Consider the following 16662-nt stretch of genomic DNA (forward strand, 5'->3'; position numbering starts at 1 on the left):
ATAAGTTATTTGAAGTGCTTTCTGGTTAGCCGAGTTCGATAGTTCAACGAGTAGTAATCATAGTGAAAATGAAAGCAGAAACAGGATTATAAGAAATATTAGCAACAATAAATTGTAAATATATCTGGTGTGTAGAGCGAAGAAAGTGCGAAAGTTTATTTATAATGCCAGCCGGTCTGAAAGTTGTGTGAAAAAATTTCTTCCATTTTCGCTATCCGTGTATTCGCGCATTCATGTACCAGTCCGCGCGGACTTTTTAACCGTTTTTTCCCATCACTTTGCTGTTGCTCCTCTGTACTTATTTCCAACAGCGAAGGTAGTGGCAGTACGACAAAAACAAAGTCAGCAAACGCGCTGCTTCCAGTGTCAAAGCAAACCGAACCGAGTGCCGTCGATGTTGTTGCTGCTGCTTGCGTCGAGTGAATGTGAAAGAAGAATGGAAAAGTGCACACTCAAATATTGAATTGAGGCGAATGAATAAGTGCAGAAGTGAAAGAATTGCTAGCTGTGCAAAAAAGTTATTAGAATATTTAGTGTTATGCTGAATTTATGTTGATTTCTGATTGCGTTGCAATAATTACATTAAATGAAAAGTTTAAATTAATAAAATACGAAAAAAATTTGTGCGTGTGTAGAAACTAAAAGAAGAAAAAAAAATATTAAACGTGCATTGACGTTGATACAAGAAATCGACCAAAGAAGAAAAGTGTAAAGGAAGAAGGAACCAGCAAGAAAAGGGCAAATGTGAATGTGCGCCGCAAGTAAGGCGAAAAAAAAGTGTCCAAACGTCCCCCAATTATTGGTGGCTAGGTCATCGTCGTTGGCCATTTCGTCATCAACATCAACATCATTATCAACATTATGTCAACATCTTCCCATCTATAAACAATGAATGCATACCTGCATTAATTATGAAATTTTGATTTTGCCATTGGCGCCTTGTTGCTATAAAAACTAAATTTGTTTCCAAAAGCAGGCGAAACCTTCACTGTGCTGCTGCAATTCACATACTTTTAGTTCGTCAGCGCCTTACCGAAACTTTGTTCGTGTTTTTCTGTTAGTTTTTGCCACCCTGGAAATTTTGCAAGCAACAACACAGCAGAGTATATTTACAATAGGAATTTATTTTTTATGAGGAAAAGGAATATTTTAACGGATTGAACGCATTGAACTACAGAATATATCTTCATAACTTCTGTAATAGAGGAGCAGTGGTGTAGAGGTAAGTAATTTAAATCATTGCATATGTCAGACAAGTGCCTGTTTTCTCTAATTTTCGTACAGAATGAATTTAGTTTGGCTGCTTCTAGGTGAAAAGCGAAAGCGTTTCCGTTATGTAGAGCAGGAGCAGGTTTTTTGTCTCTATTTCTAAAAATATGCTAGATATTTTTATTGCTTCCGTTTTAGGTGATTAAACTATTTTTCATATTATATTTTTTTGCTACAAAATGAGCTCTGAAGTAGTGGTTGTTCATTCCACTCTGCTCAAGACTTCTTCTTACTTACATATTTGTTGTCTTATTACGAATTTGTTGTGATATTTTGAATTCACTTTTTTTTCATATGTATTATCGCATTGAAATTTATGCGTTTGCCTGATGTCTGTCTGTCACATTCACTGTGGTTACTCATCGTTATCTTGTTCGTGGTGTATTTACGTTCATTGATCGCTGCTAATAATAAAATCAGTAACAAAAAGATAGAAAACAGCAAACAACTGTAAATTGGATGCAGCGCTGGACTTTGAAGTAGATGCTGTAGTGCATGACTTGCAGCGCTGGCTCAGTGCAACTCAATTCAGTCTTTGTTGATTACCTTTCTTTGTTTTATAATTTTGTAGCATGTTTTGTCTGTGCTAATAAATCACTCATTCCACCCATCTGAATACGTGTGTATGTATGTATGTATTGGTGCATACATATTTACATACATACATATATACATTCATACACACATATAATACTTAGCACTTATGCACTATTTGTGTATGCGTGTGTGTGTGCCCATCTTCTCATATACCGTCCATCGTCCGTCGGTCAAATAGTTCATTGGTTTTACTGTGTGTCTGTCTGTCAGTCCAAAATCAAGCGGTACATTGTTTGTTGCAGCTGTGCAATGCATTGCCGTCTCTTGACTCCGTCATAGTAGCGGTATATTCAAAGTTGCATAATTCGAAAGACATGCAGAGCGACTGCAAACAAAACTAATCCAAGGTTTTATATAATAATTTTTTTGATTAGCTTTTTCATCATCAGCTTTTCCTAATTCAATTAAATAATGAAAATAACAGAATATAATATTTTGTAATATTTAATAAAGGCTTTTTTGTTTTTTGGTTTCCAGCATTTGTGGCAATTTGCTTGCTGCAACTGCCAATTTGTTTTGGATTAACCTTTAAACTCGCGTAATTGCTAATTTATATACATGCATACATACATATGGTTGTTTGTCATTTTTCTCTATTCTTACTTTGAATGCAATGATATTTACCCTCCGTTAGGCACCCGCGTTTGGCCAGACTTTTTCGACTTTGGATGTGAATTTCACTAATTTTCATTACAGCTAGCGACTTGAGCTTCTAGGTAGCTTCCTAAATTAAAATTTTTTTTTAGATTTATGGATATTAGCTTTCAAAAAGGATACTCGAACAGTACGAAAAAAAGGAAGACAAGACCCGTGTTTTTAACCCAACAGTTTTAAAAAAGGTGTCCAACGAAGTGTTAAAACGCATTTTTTTATTTGATTTTTTCTATTTATTATTTTTTTTTTTAATTGGACTCTTTTTTTAATTTGATTTATTTTTTAATTTTTAATTTTTTTTAATTTGAATATTTTCTTATTTTTTTATTTGAATTTTTCTTTATTATTTTATTTGAATTTTTTTTATTTTTTTATTTTAATTTTTTTATATTTTTTTAATTTTTTTATTTGAATTAAACAATTTTTTTTTATTTATTTATTTGAATTTTTTAAAATCTTTTATTTTTTAATTTGAATTTTTTTTAATTCGAATTTTTTTTATTTTTTAATTTGTATTTTTTTTATTTTTAATTTGCATATTTTTATTTTGTTTTAATTTTTTTTATTTTTTTTTTATTTTTTTTTTTATATTATTTAAAAATTTTTTTTTATTTAAATATTTTTTTTTTTTTTTAATTTTTTGTAATTTTTTTTTATTCTTTTTAAATTTTTTTTTAAATTGTAATTTTGAATTTTTGCACCAGAAATACAGTCTAATCTTGGTAATTCGGACACTTGATAATTCGGACAGCGCGGTAATCCGGACACCAAAACGTTTTCTATTGAAGTCTCTGTAATCCGGACACCACGTATTCATGTAACTCTAAAATTCGGACACTTCTTTATTTTCCAGTGAATATGCTGAAATAAAAAGGAATTCCGTTATTTTTTATTTTATTTTATAAAGGGGACTCCCCTGCTAACTACTTTGCGTGAATAGTGCGTTTAAGTGCTCGTCAGCCTCCTAGTTCATATTCATAAGCATATTTGCGTAACGTGTAGTTCAGTAGCTAATTTCAAACATTAACTCCATAATTTCTTTAACTGTGGACTGTATAAATTTAACTATGGCACCAGCAGCTAAGAAAAAACATACGTTTTTAACGATAGACCAGAAAAAAGAAGTTCTTAAGAAACTAAGTGAAGGACAGTCAATTCGACAGCTAGCTGCGCAATACAATGTAGGTAAATCTACAATTTCGGACATAAAATCAAGTGGATTAAAGATTGATAGGTAAAAAACGAAAACATTTTGTAAGAAGAGTTTACACTCCTTTGATTATATTTTGCAGTTACATTGCTAGAACAGAATGTGGCCTTGGAAAGCGTAAAACTATGCGACCTGTGGAGTTTGAAAAGATGGAAGACCACTTGTATAAATAGTTTGTAAACACAAGACGAAACAATGCACCGATTTCCTCGGAAATCATCAAAGAAGAGGCCAAACAATTCTGTTCCCAAATTTACGGACAAAGTGTAGAATTTGTAGCTAGTAATAGTTGGTTTAGTATATTAATTTTCGCTCCCGATATGGAATTAAATTCTTAAAAATATCTGGCGAAAAACTTTCCAATGATTCTACTGCTGTGCTACCCTTTATTGAAAAATTGCGAAAGAAAATTGCAGAAATGGGCATTACGTATGATCAGGTTTATAATGCAGATGAGACTGCTTAGTTTTGGAGAAAACTTCCAGAAAAAACCCTTGCATTGCATAATGAAAAATCCGCACCCGGGCGCAAAATTGGAAAAGAAAGAGTAACACTTCTAGTTTGCTGTAATGCAACCGGAGAACATAAACTTCCATTGTTCATGATAGGGAAAGCCAAAAACCCCCTTACCAAAAATGCTTGGATGACAGAGCAAATCTTTAAAAATTGGTTTGAAAACTCATTCGTTAAAGAAGTAAAGCGTTACTTAAAGGAAAAGAATTTACCAGCCAAAGCCATTTTACTGCTAGACAATGCAACTTGCCATCCCCAATCACTGTCGGATGTCGATAAGGACATATATGTTATGTTTTTGCCACCAAACTGCACGGCTCTTATACAGCCAATGGACCAAAATGCTATCCGAATTTTAAAGACAAACTATCGGAAGAGTTTTTTGTCTCTACTTTTGTCCAGCCCAACGGGCAATCTCCCGGAATCTTTAAAAAACTTTACATTAAGACATGTGGCTTTTTTATCGTCTAATGCTTGGAAAAATGTGGATGAACGCGTGCTCAGAAAATGTTTTAACAAAATTCTTTATGACGAAGAATGGGACTCAGATGATGATTTGCCTCTTGCGATGCTACGGCGCAGCAGCTCAACTAAAATAATTGATCTTCTTGTTGAAATATCCCCTGATGTATATAATGATAACGAGATTACTGAGTGGTTGAATGACGACACTGATTTCGATATCAACGAGATTGAGGAAGAAGATAACGAGAACAGCAGTCTTGACGAAAATGAAAGTCAAGATCCTAAAATTTCGCACTCTCAAGCTATTGTCGCATTCGATAGTTGTATTAAATATGCAGAGGAACAGGAATTTTCATCCGGAGACTTTTTAAAACTTGTGAGTCTCAGAGATATTGCATTTAGAAAGAGAAATGAAACAAAATTGCGGCAAACGAATATATTGAATTATTTTACGGCCGAATAAAAACTAATATATGTACATATAACTCATTGAATATTAATCAATTTAAGATTAAATAAAAGTTTATTTTATTTGATTACTGGTCTACTGATTTCTATTAAATTTTTTACCCACTCGATAATCCGGAAAATTCGATATTTCGGACAACCTCTGGTATTTAATTGTCCGAATTATCGAGATTATACTGTAATAATATTTGGCAATGCGTTACTTATCCTAGATTCCTAAAGGACTTGGCTTCACTTGAGCTGCCCAACTTGCGCCGCTTAGCACGAGAATCGTTTCCACGACAGTCGGTTCTACGTTACCGAAACGACCCGGATTTATATCCAGCCAAGGACTGTCACTCCAGCAGCATTCCCCGTATGTAAATATGGGGAATGTTTATGCTGCTACAACAACAACACCACCACGCTTTGTTAAACCCCGCCAAAATTGCGTAAGCGGAAATCGCGCCAATTAAAAAGAAGAAGAAGATTTATATTTTGATTTAGATTTATTGGAGGTTTACACTTCGACCTTATAGTTTTTTGTGCCCTCTGCTCATCACATTACTTCCTCCAGACCCAGTTCCCTTATTAAACTTAAGATAGAGCTGGGTTGGACTGAGCGTATGCGCCTTTCTTATTACATTTCCCAACACTATTTTCACTTCGAAAGCAACCGGCTGCTTTAAAAAATTAACTTAAATAGTTGTTAACCGAAATTTGATTATAAATCTAAGCTATTTTCCCTCGGTTACTAATCTATCCTATTTCAAATCACGTTTCTTGGTTTATTCTTTTCTAATGGCCTCGTAGATATAAATTAAAATATTTGCAACGCTTTGTAAAATTATATTTCCATGGAATTTTTCTACTTATAAAGACTAAATCTGTTTTATTTTCTACGAATATGACCGTAAATATTGAGGTGTGTTTTTGTTCATAATTGTATGTAAATTTTTAAAGTACCTGTGCCATTACAAAACGCAAATTGTTTTGTGTCCAAAGGCTGTGCAAAGCACTGTAATTTCATTATAAGCTTATTAAAAATTTTGTTGCATTTGGCATTGAAGCTGAAATTGTATGTTGCAGCAACATGATTAAGCTACTATTGTTTTCTATGCTCGTTTATTGGCAAATAATATTAGAAAGGAAGTACAAATGTATTGCCACGAACGATGCGGAATATGTACTTACATAGGTATGTACATATGTATGTGTGTATGTTCATAGCTAAGTATAGAGGTTTCACGATATTGCTGAGAAACTCCCCTATTACGCGTGGTTTACTAGAATACAGAAGATTGTATATATATACGATTTTGTTTTTGTAAATAGCTGAATTTTTCGAAACAAAAATATCAGAATTCGCTGAATGAAAGAATTTGATAAAAAAAATATATCGCAGTTTAAATTCTTTGTGGGACCTTGCCAATCCTTTATCTTATTCGAAAGTTAGAAGTAAAGAAATAAAAGGTGATCAATTTAGAGGCATCGGATTTTAAATTGAAGTAAAACAAGAAAAATTCAAATTGATTGGACAATCTTTATTATTTTTGAATCATTCATCACATCTATTTTTTTCTCTTTCAAATCTTGGCCGCAACTGCGCCGTAATACGGCCATACGTAGCGTTCACACGACAGTCGATTCTACGTAAGCGGAACGACCCGGATTTATATCCAGCCAAGGGCTTTCACTTCAGCAGCATTCCTCGTATATGCACGGGGAATGTTTATACTGCTACAACAACAAAAACAACAACGGCCATCCGTAATTACCAATTATGAATGGATCACTTCGGTCCGTATGTCGTGAATAACTTTAGTAATGTTGGCTTCTAATGTTTCAATCGAAGCTGGTTTATCCACAAATCTTTTAGACTTTACATATCTCCTCAAATAACACAAATAAAAGTCAAAAGGTGTGATATCACACGATCTTGGTGGCCAATCCGCTGGTCCGAGACGAAAGATAAATTGCGTCACCGAAACGACGACACAGTAAATCCATTCTTTCACGGCCAAATTTGCTATACAATCATCTTCCATCTTGTTCTGAACTTTCTGATCATGTTTTCGTCTAGATCCCTTCAATGCCCTTATAGTCTGGAACCTAAAAGCAATGTTGCTTACAACTCGCTGCCAGCCTTTCTACTGCCTCCCTGCTCTGAAAATCGATCTTGGACGTTATACTAATCGATGTAATTGCTTGAAGTTGGTCGCAGTAGTATCTCAAGCTAGGACTGCTGCCTTTCCTACTGCGAAGACCTCAGCCTGGAATACGCTGCAGTGATCTGGGAGCTTATGCCACTGGTCCTTAGGTCTAACTCTGTACAGTATATCCCAGCGCCTATCTTGAACTTGATTTTTCTCGTGTAAGAACCGGAGTCATATTGACTATATTCTTCTGGTTTATTGAGCTATGTCCATAGGGCTTGTATGAGATTTCATTTAGTTCTTTTAATCTTCCTGCAGATTTCCTTGCAAGACTATCCGCAAAAAGATCTATGTGTGCTGCGTGAAGTATGTAATCGAGGGCCGCCGTTGGAGTCGTTCTTAGCGCTCTCGTAATGCATAAAGCAGCCAGTCGCTCATCGCCCAAGTTGACTTTATAGTCGGAAAACTAGCTCTGCTTTCAGTTTTTTCTACTGTTGAAAATATTTCGTTTCTCAAATTATATTTGGTTTCACCCCAGTACATCTATTAAAATACCGATTTTAGGATAGCCAAAGATTAGATAAGATTCTTTGAGAGGTTTGCTCTTCGACCTCGTCATGGTCTTTTGTGCCTTCTACTCATCACAGTACCACGTCCAGCCCAGTTCCCTTATTAAAGTCAGGATAGAGCTGGGTTGGATTGCGCGTATATGCCTTGCTTCTGGCTGTAATTGGCCAAGATGTCTCAACCTTTTTCACGTTATAGCGCTGCATTCCAGGAAAAGGTGCATTGGAGTCTCCTAAGATTGGCCGCAGAAACGGCAAGAGTCCGTATTCTAAATCCCGAACATATGCAGGTGACTTCGCAGTCTGCAGTTGGAGTTGTACCCTCTCAGTGTTAGCAAACCGCCCTTAGTCCTAGCTCTTCACTCCTGAGCTTCTCCTTGATGGTGTTTTTTTTCTATAGCCAGGAAGGGCTCGGGCCCTATTAAAGACGAGGCCGCAGTCACTCTCACCAATGCGTTCGCTATTTCAATCCAATTATACCCCTGTGTACTGGGACCCAAATTAGACGGATGCAGTTGTGAATTCCTAGTAGATGAAATTTCTCGTTACACTCAAGTACCAGTGAGAGGATTTGATATCACAGGACGATAGGGCCGTGAACTATTTCTGCTGCCATGCTGCACTCCAATAGATAATTTCTGATTTTTATATGAATTCCAAAATTTATACTATTAATCGTACCAAATACGCCAAATTGGCATCAATAGTGAGCGAAGGAAAATCCGCAAAACGAAGTAAAAGGCGCCTGCTGACTGCTTGTCTGCCGAACGCGGGTGGAAGGGCGCACGCAGTTCGCTACGTCATTTAAACTACCGATCGATATTTTGCCGCCGCCTACCATCGTCGCTAGCCCCACTACAATCATGTGTACATATGAACGCAGAAGGAAAGGGGGGCGATCTCTTAAGTAGCTCCACACACCACAAGGCGCATACCTGCCAGTGTCAATGTCTGCGCTACTTCGACGCTCACCGTTCAACCTTCAGCCATTGAGGCACTTGCTAAGCTGTGTCGCCATCATTATCAACATCATCAAAGCCGTAGCGAACAAGTCTAGTGTCGCCAACAATGTAGACCAACACCAACAGCAACACAAACGCCAGCACCAACTAAATCAACTCAGTACACCCAACAACACCCACCCCTTTTGGCTTTGGTGACATTATGCTCACACGACGACTGTGGAAATGTGCTTTAGTTGTGATGGTGGTGGTGGTGGTGGTGACGGCGGTGGCAGCGGTAAGGCTGGCCATTAATGTTGTCCTCCAACGCATAATTTTGTTTTACCCTCGAAATACTGCGTTATTGCTTGGTATTCACTCACAGTCCTCACACATTCCCGGCTCCACTTCCTTAATAAGCTTGCTTTCGCTTTGCTGCTCGCCATACTAGGAAATCCTGTTGGCCGCCATTCACTGGCACAAACTTAAACACCAATAACAGCAACAACAAACACAATACGCTCTATATACGCGCGCAATATACTTTGTAGTACCCGTACATACATACATACATACAAACCTACATACATATATACATACATACATACCTACATACATATATACATACATACATACCTACATACATATATACATACATACATACATACACACACACACCCGTTTGCTTGCGTATTTGTGGAAAAGCGTAAGAAGCCAGCCGGGCCGTTTGCTTATGCAATGTAAAGCATTTTGCTTTATTGCTGCTGGCCATCGTTTGGTCTCTGACTGACTGCCTCCAAAGCGGCTGGGTTTGGTTCGAACTGGTTGTGCGTGCTGGCTGGTGGTTGGCCTCAATATATTGTTGTAGCTTATGAGGGAAGGCAAGGAAGAAAAAAAAAATCTCGTCCGGCTTTTGCCTTTCAAGGAAGCGCGCAAAACTGACACTGACAGAAAACATCAGCAGTAAAAGAATGATTTCAGTTACAACAAAGTAACAACAACAGCGGCAGCAGCAGCAGAACAAGAATAACAACTGCACAGCGCTGGCAAACTAGCCGGCTAATAGGCAGTATCAGACGCATTGGAGCAGCGCCCAGCAGCACGAAAAAGCTGTTCTTTTATTTTGTAGGTTTCTTCTTTAGTTCGCATTGTCTTTATTGTAGTCGCTTGAAACGCTTCTACGTACTGGTACTCGGTGTTGCCGCTTCTCGCCTTTCTCTTATTTCCGCCAAGTGTCATGAGGCCGAAAATAAACAGCAACTAGCAATGCGGACATTAAATTTTTAATTGTTAATTGTAAAACGATGTACAGTACAGTCAGTCACACAGCCAGTCAGTTAAGGAGTCAAGCGGAGAAGCAGGCAGGTCGGTGGGTTTGTTGTTTGTTTGATTGAAGGTTTTTCTATCGATAATGGATCTTTCACTATTTTTTTTTTTATTTCTTGTTTTCTTTCTCGTCGATTGTTTGGTTGTTTATGAATTTTTGTGCAGCTTTCTGTGCTTTTTATTTGTATTTATTTTATATATATTTTTTTTGTTGTTATTACTCAACCATTAGTGTGAGGAGGTGTTGTTTGCCGACTATTTGCAAAAAATACCAACAAATGTATGTAAATGTGTGCATATGTACATATATACAAACTTACATGTACACCTAAATACAAACATACATACATACTCACATACATACATACATATACACACATATAAATAGCTTTTTATCAACACGCAAACAAAAATGTAAATAATAAATAAATGCGATATCCCAGAAGGTTTGATAAGACGACAATGGCGCAGCAGCAAATTTCACTGACTTCAAATGTTGCTGTTTGCATAAAAAAATTCCTATTTTAAAATATTTTTTATTAGGTCGCTTTCATTCGCGTCTATTCAGTACAAATTTTATGATCGATTTCATACCAAATTCCAGATAAACCAGCGGCTTGAAATATTCAGCACAACTCAGATAAAATTTGAAATAAGCATAAAAATTGGAACGAATTCGCTAGTTGGCACGTGGGCGCAATACTTGAAAATATTAGGATAAAGTGAAAACTACTGAGCACTTCTTCGCTTTTTTCCCTTTTTCTCTATTTTTCGTTGATGGCCTTAACATACAGCCGTTGGAAGATTCTTAAGACCGTTGCGTTGGCAAACATACAGCCATGGTCATATACTACTGTGGGCAAAAAGTAAGGTGAGGTGAATTTATTTGTCAAACTTTGCGGGATTAAAATTTCGCTCTGGTTATTTTTTTCATGAGTTGGCAGCACTGTTAATAACATCTGGGCCAACTTTCATGTGAATATATTTACGCTTGTGTTTACCAAACGACCAAAAGTGCATTTTTCGATTTTTACAATGTCTTATTTGATTGAGCAGAGAAGTGCTATCAAATTTTGTTAGCAGAATGAAATTTCGGCTGCGGAAACGTTTAGCATGCAGAAGGCATTTGGTGATTCGACCATGTCGCAGAAAAATGTTTATAAGTGGTACAAAGACTTCAAAGAGGACGTGGAGCGCTCCGGACGACCATCGACGTCAGCAGATGACCAACACGTCAATAAAGTGAACGAGTTAGTGCTCAAAAGCCCTCGGTTGACTGTTAAAGACCTTACTGATATGATCGGAATATCAGAAGGATCTGTGAAAACCATTTTGAAATACCATTTGGGCAGACGAAAAGTCAAATCTCGTTCGGTACCGAAAACTCTCAATTTCTTGGAAAAAAGTCGTCGCGTTGATGTGTGTGAAAGAATGCTTTCAGACTATCAGGACAAGCTCAAATGCATCATTACATTGCCTTACGACCCTGAAACAACCGACCAATCAAGCGAATATCGTGCTAAAGGCGAGGCCAGACCGAAAAGAGCACTTCAAGGTCGTTCAAAAATAAAGGTCATGATGACAGTTTTTTTCGTTTTTCGTGGTGTGGTGCACTATGAATTCCTTCCACCTGGCCAAACTAATAAGGAATATTATTTGAGCGTTATGCGTCGTTTACGTGAAGTAATTCGTCTAAAAAGACCAGAATTATGGGCCAACAACTCTTGGTTTTTGCATCACGATAATGCACCGTCTCACACTGCACTCGTTCTTCGTGACCATTTCGCCAAAAATTCCACGCATATCGTTCCGCAACCACCGTATTCGCCTGATTTGGCTCCGTGTGACTTCTGGCTATTCCCAAAACTCAAGAGACTACTCCGGGGAACGCGTTTCGAGTCGCTTGAGGAGATGTGTCCTCGTGGACTCATAAATCGCACATCCTGAAAAATTCCAAATAAAAGCAAAAATAGTAAACAAATCAGATAGTTAAGTAATAATATTGTTTTACCAGTTTAGTATTTTGTACTATATCCACCGTTTTTGATTGCTTCTTCAAGCCTACGACAGTCGGCGTTTCCACGACAGTCGGTTCTACGTTACCGAAACGACCCGAATTTATATCCGGCCAAGGACTGTCACTCCAGCAGCATTCCCGGTATGTAATAATGGGGAATGTCTATGTTGCTACAACAATAACAACTTCAGCAAGCCGTCGCTTCATGCTTTCTACAAGCTTGTGGCATCTTTCCTTTGGAATCGAGTACCAAGCCCCCTCAACTACGACCCACAAATCATCAAAATTTTTAAAATTTTTGTTAGCGATTTCGATCTTAACGTCATTCCACAAATTTTTTATTGGATTGAGATCAGAGCTCTGCGCCGGCCAATCCAGTACAATAATTTTTTGTCTTCTGAGCCATTGCTTCCCTGTCTTTGCAGTATGCTTACGATCATTGTCCTGCATAAATGTTCAATTTAATGGCATAAACTCAAACACAAATGTCTCTATTTTATTCTGGAGTATATCCAGATACTGAAATCTATCCATTTTATCAACCACGCGAACAATCGGCCCAACACCATGCCAGGAAAAAGCTCCCCAAACCGTGATGCTACCGCCGCCGTGTTTAATCGTCTTATTTGTGAACCTAGGATTTAGCGCTTGATTTTTTGGACTACGTACAATAGTTTTCCCCTTTGGTTATTAATTTTGGTTTCGTCGGTCCAAAGTATGTTTTTCCAAAACTCATTTCAACTATTTCTGCATAGCTTTTTCCGTTTTGACTCATACGGTATATAAGAGCTCTTTTTTCCGGCGTGCAAGGTGCGAGATCGTCTCTTCCTCTTTCTCGCCTAGACAACTTCTGCGGAAGTCATGTGTTTGCATACCCATCCTCTGGGTGCCCCGTAATAACTGAAATCAGTGTGCTAAGACTGTGCTTATCTCAGCTAAGAAGAGCTTCAGTACGTTTAGCATTGAAAGTGGGCCACAATTGTCGGGCGATTCTGCAGGTGGTTACATTACGTCATCTTTTGTGCGCTGCTTTCGCTCGCTTCCTCAAAGATAAGTAGCTTACACGTTTGTAAGGGTATGCCTTTATATCGACTGTCGTGGGAACGTGTCTAGATGTCGCGGCATTCAGTGGGCGAGAGTTTAAAAAGGTGGTAAGAGACGTCCGATGAGGGCCGTTTACAGCCTGCCTATATACTCGAAGGTCCAGTGGGTGTTGGGTAAGGTACTGGATCTCGTCAGTTAAGTCGACGAGATGCTTCCTGACATGCATGGGAGGTGGCGCAGCCTACAGAAAGCGTTTGCAGAGTTGACCCTGTATTAGCATCCCTGCAGGAATTGCTCGCTGAACTTCCTACTATGGTCCTTAACTGGGAGCAAAGTATAGGAAATATCATAAGACCTCCTCTTTCGCCCAGGTGGTGTATAGCCCATTCTGCCAACTCACACACATTTAATTTTGGTTTTTAATAAAGTGCAAGTTTCTAGTGGCTTCAAAAATCGCATTGATTTTTTATAATTTTTTTTTTGTTGGCGGTCCTACTATGCATTTTCTTCATATAACGAATGCTGACATTTTTTATGTGAAAAAAAGCCAACACCATCAGCAAAAAAATTTCATAATTAACGCAATTTTTGAGCTCCTTCAAATTTGCACTTTATTATACCAAAATTCTTTTGGCTATAAAACTGCGTACTCCAAATTTTTCTTAAAATTCTTGTAAAGGGCGTGAAATGTTGTTGACAATTTTTTGATGGTTTTTTTTTGTTTTATTTTGCACAAAATTTGATACTTGCATTTACATAGTTTTTGTAGCAGAAGTAACTATATTTCTACAATATAAAAAAATTATTAAAATTAAATGAGAAACAAAGGAATGGGAAAAACTTGTCAATAAGTCCCTGTGCTATGATTATTCAATGAAGTGTAAACACACAACATGTTGTTGTTGTAGCAGCATAAACATTCCGCATACATAGACGGGGAATGCTGCTGAGGTGACAGTCCTTGGCCGGATATAAATCCGGGGCGTTTCGGTCACATAGAACCGACTGTCGTGGGAACATCACTTCATTCACTTCAAAGAAAGTTTTCTGTATTTCAAAACTTTATATACTAGGTACCACCACCTTTGTTAGAATAGCGCGATTTTAAGAAGTGTCGCTGTACTCAGAAGCTTCACATATCAAGCCAATAACTTACATACTTAAACAAAAATATTCGCCTATCAAAAAATTGTTGATAAGACCCTTCTATGCAAAACGAAAAAAAATCAAGATAAGCAAATGAAAAAAAAAAAAATAAAAAAAAGTATCCAACCATAAGTCGGTGCTGAAGAAATTACATGTGTAGTGGTATTATGAATTATTACATAAAAAATATAACAAAGGATTAAAGTAAATCAATGATAAAAAAAATAAGTAAAATCGGCAAGCATGAAAATTGGGAATTAAAACTTCAATACAGAATTGCCAAAACTCAAGGCAACAAATATGCACAAAAGAAATCCACAATAAGGCAATTCAATACAAATTTAGGTATTTTTACCTTTTCATGTTCAACATGTCACAACACATGTTCTCCTTATAAGCCACGCCGTAGTACATAGTAGCCTTAACAAGCCAGGTGTCGGCTCTAATGAGCGTTTTCAGCAAATTTTTATCAACGAAATCATATCACATTTCATGCTAAATATGTATGTATGTCATGGTCATAGCTGTACCATAGCAAAAGGAGAGCTCGTTGTTATCGGCTGTGGTAGCAAACTCAGACGAAAAAATGGAATGCCAACAAAAAAAGATGTCAATTAACCGTAATAGTTTTAAATTTATGAATTTAATGGGGAGAAAAGTAAATTTGTTTTTATAACTTTATTGTCGTGCCGCACAGCTGTTGTTATGTTTGTATGTCTCAAATAGCATAAATGCAGTAAACAACAGATATCGGGTTGAAGAGTGTAGGTTCCCCATATCGAAATATGGAAATATTAGTTTACAAAATGTTAAAAAGTAAAATCTACAAAAATGTCCTTGATGATTACATATATTGTTGTGTTCAAAGTAATGGGAGCGCAACGAATTACCAACTTTTTTTAATTTTTTTGTGTTTAAATTTTTCTTTTAAAGTATAGTGCCATCTACTTAAAAACCACATAACTCGCATTTCCAAGCTTTGTGCAAATTTCAAAAATCGAAATCAAAATTAAATTTCAAGGGCCGATGTTGAATGTGAACCACATCTAAACGTCAAGTTTTTTTCTGCATTTCATTTGACATTTTTCAATTTCAAACTAACTCAATTTGAACTATGGAAAGATACGCAATCGAACAACGCGGTAAAGTTTTTCAGGCTTATTATGAAAACGGGCGTTCAAATCAAAATGCATATCGCGCACTTCGTGATTTTTTCGGTCAATTTAATCGTCCAAATGTGCGTATAATCGAAAAAATTGTGCAAAATTTTGAGCAAACCGGGTTTGTAGGAGATGTGAAAACACCAGTGCCAGCTCGTATAGCTCGTACTGCAGGATATTGCTGCTGTTCGCGATAGTGTGGTTGAAGAGCCGTCCACCTCAACTCGTCGTCGTGCCCACCAATTGCACCTCTCACGCTCGTCGTTGATGAACAGTATGACTTGCATTTACAACTAAAAACCTCATAAAAGAAAAACAAACAACAACAAAAAAGAAACAAAAAGCAACAACAACAACATCAACAAAAGAGGCAACAACAACAAAAAGAAGAAACAACAACAACAAAAAGAAGGAACAACAAAAAGAAGGAATAACAACAACACAAGGAAGGAACAACAACCACAAAAAGAAGGAACAAGAACGATAGTAACATAAAGAAACAACAACAACAACAACGATAGCAACATAAAGAAACAACAACAAAAACAACAAACTATGTACAACAAAAACAAAAAAATACATTAAGATCTCCAACTTTTCATTCAGAATTTTTCGAAAAACTCTTGCTATGCAATTTTATAGTATAAAAAGTAAAAGCTTCTTAACCTAAAGCCTTAAGCCTTCTGCAATGGGCATGACGAAATTTTTCGTCATGGAAATTAATCGTAATATATTGAACGCATTACGTTCTACGTTGTTCTTATCTATTAAATCTTAAAGTGGTTATATATATTGAATACATTTGAATTATAAAATATTTTATCAAAATAAATAAAAAACATAAGTTAAAAACGATATTCCTTTATTATTTGAGGTGTGATATTACTTATCGCTGCGAAGAAAAAGTCCCCATTCTGAAACGAGTTGAGCAATAGCTAATTCCCCGGTTAACAGGTTAAATATAAAATACTACCGAATGAAATCGTACTTCATATGGAAATAAATTCCGAACATTGTATGCAAAAATAAATAAATTTCTGAATTCCCAATTTTGGAGCGACTTCAACATCAGTGCAAAGATTAACGGATTTCCAAAAACAAAACAAAAATACAAAAAAAATACAACAAAAAATACAAAAAAAAATGAAAGA

The 16662-nt window shown here is 36.6% G+C and overlaps 1 protein-coding gene across 2 annotated transcripts in view; it reads left to right on the forward strand.

Moving 5' to 3' along the window:
- Positions 1 to 16662, forward strand: part of LOC128857062 (rho GTPase-activating protein 21) — a 180231-nt gene continuing 163569 nt past the window's right edge. Inside the window, exon 1 of one of the 2 annotated variants that reach the window (XM_054092608.1) lies at positions 1 to 1222. The gene's annotated coding sequence lies outside the window, so the exon portion shown is untranslated. The remainder of the gene's footprint in view (positions 1223 to 16662) is intronic. The other variant, XM_054092609.1, reaches the window with a different exon arrangement.

Source organism: Anastrepha ludens, chromosome 3, assembly GCF_028408465.1.
Source record: "Anastrepha ludens isolate Willacy chromosome 3, idAnaLude1.1, whole genome shotgun sequence".
Lineage (NCBI taxonomy): Eukaryota > Metazoa > Arthropoda > Insecta > Diptera > Tephritidae > Anastrepha > Anastrepha ludens.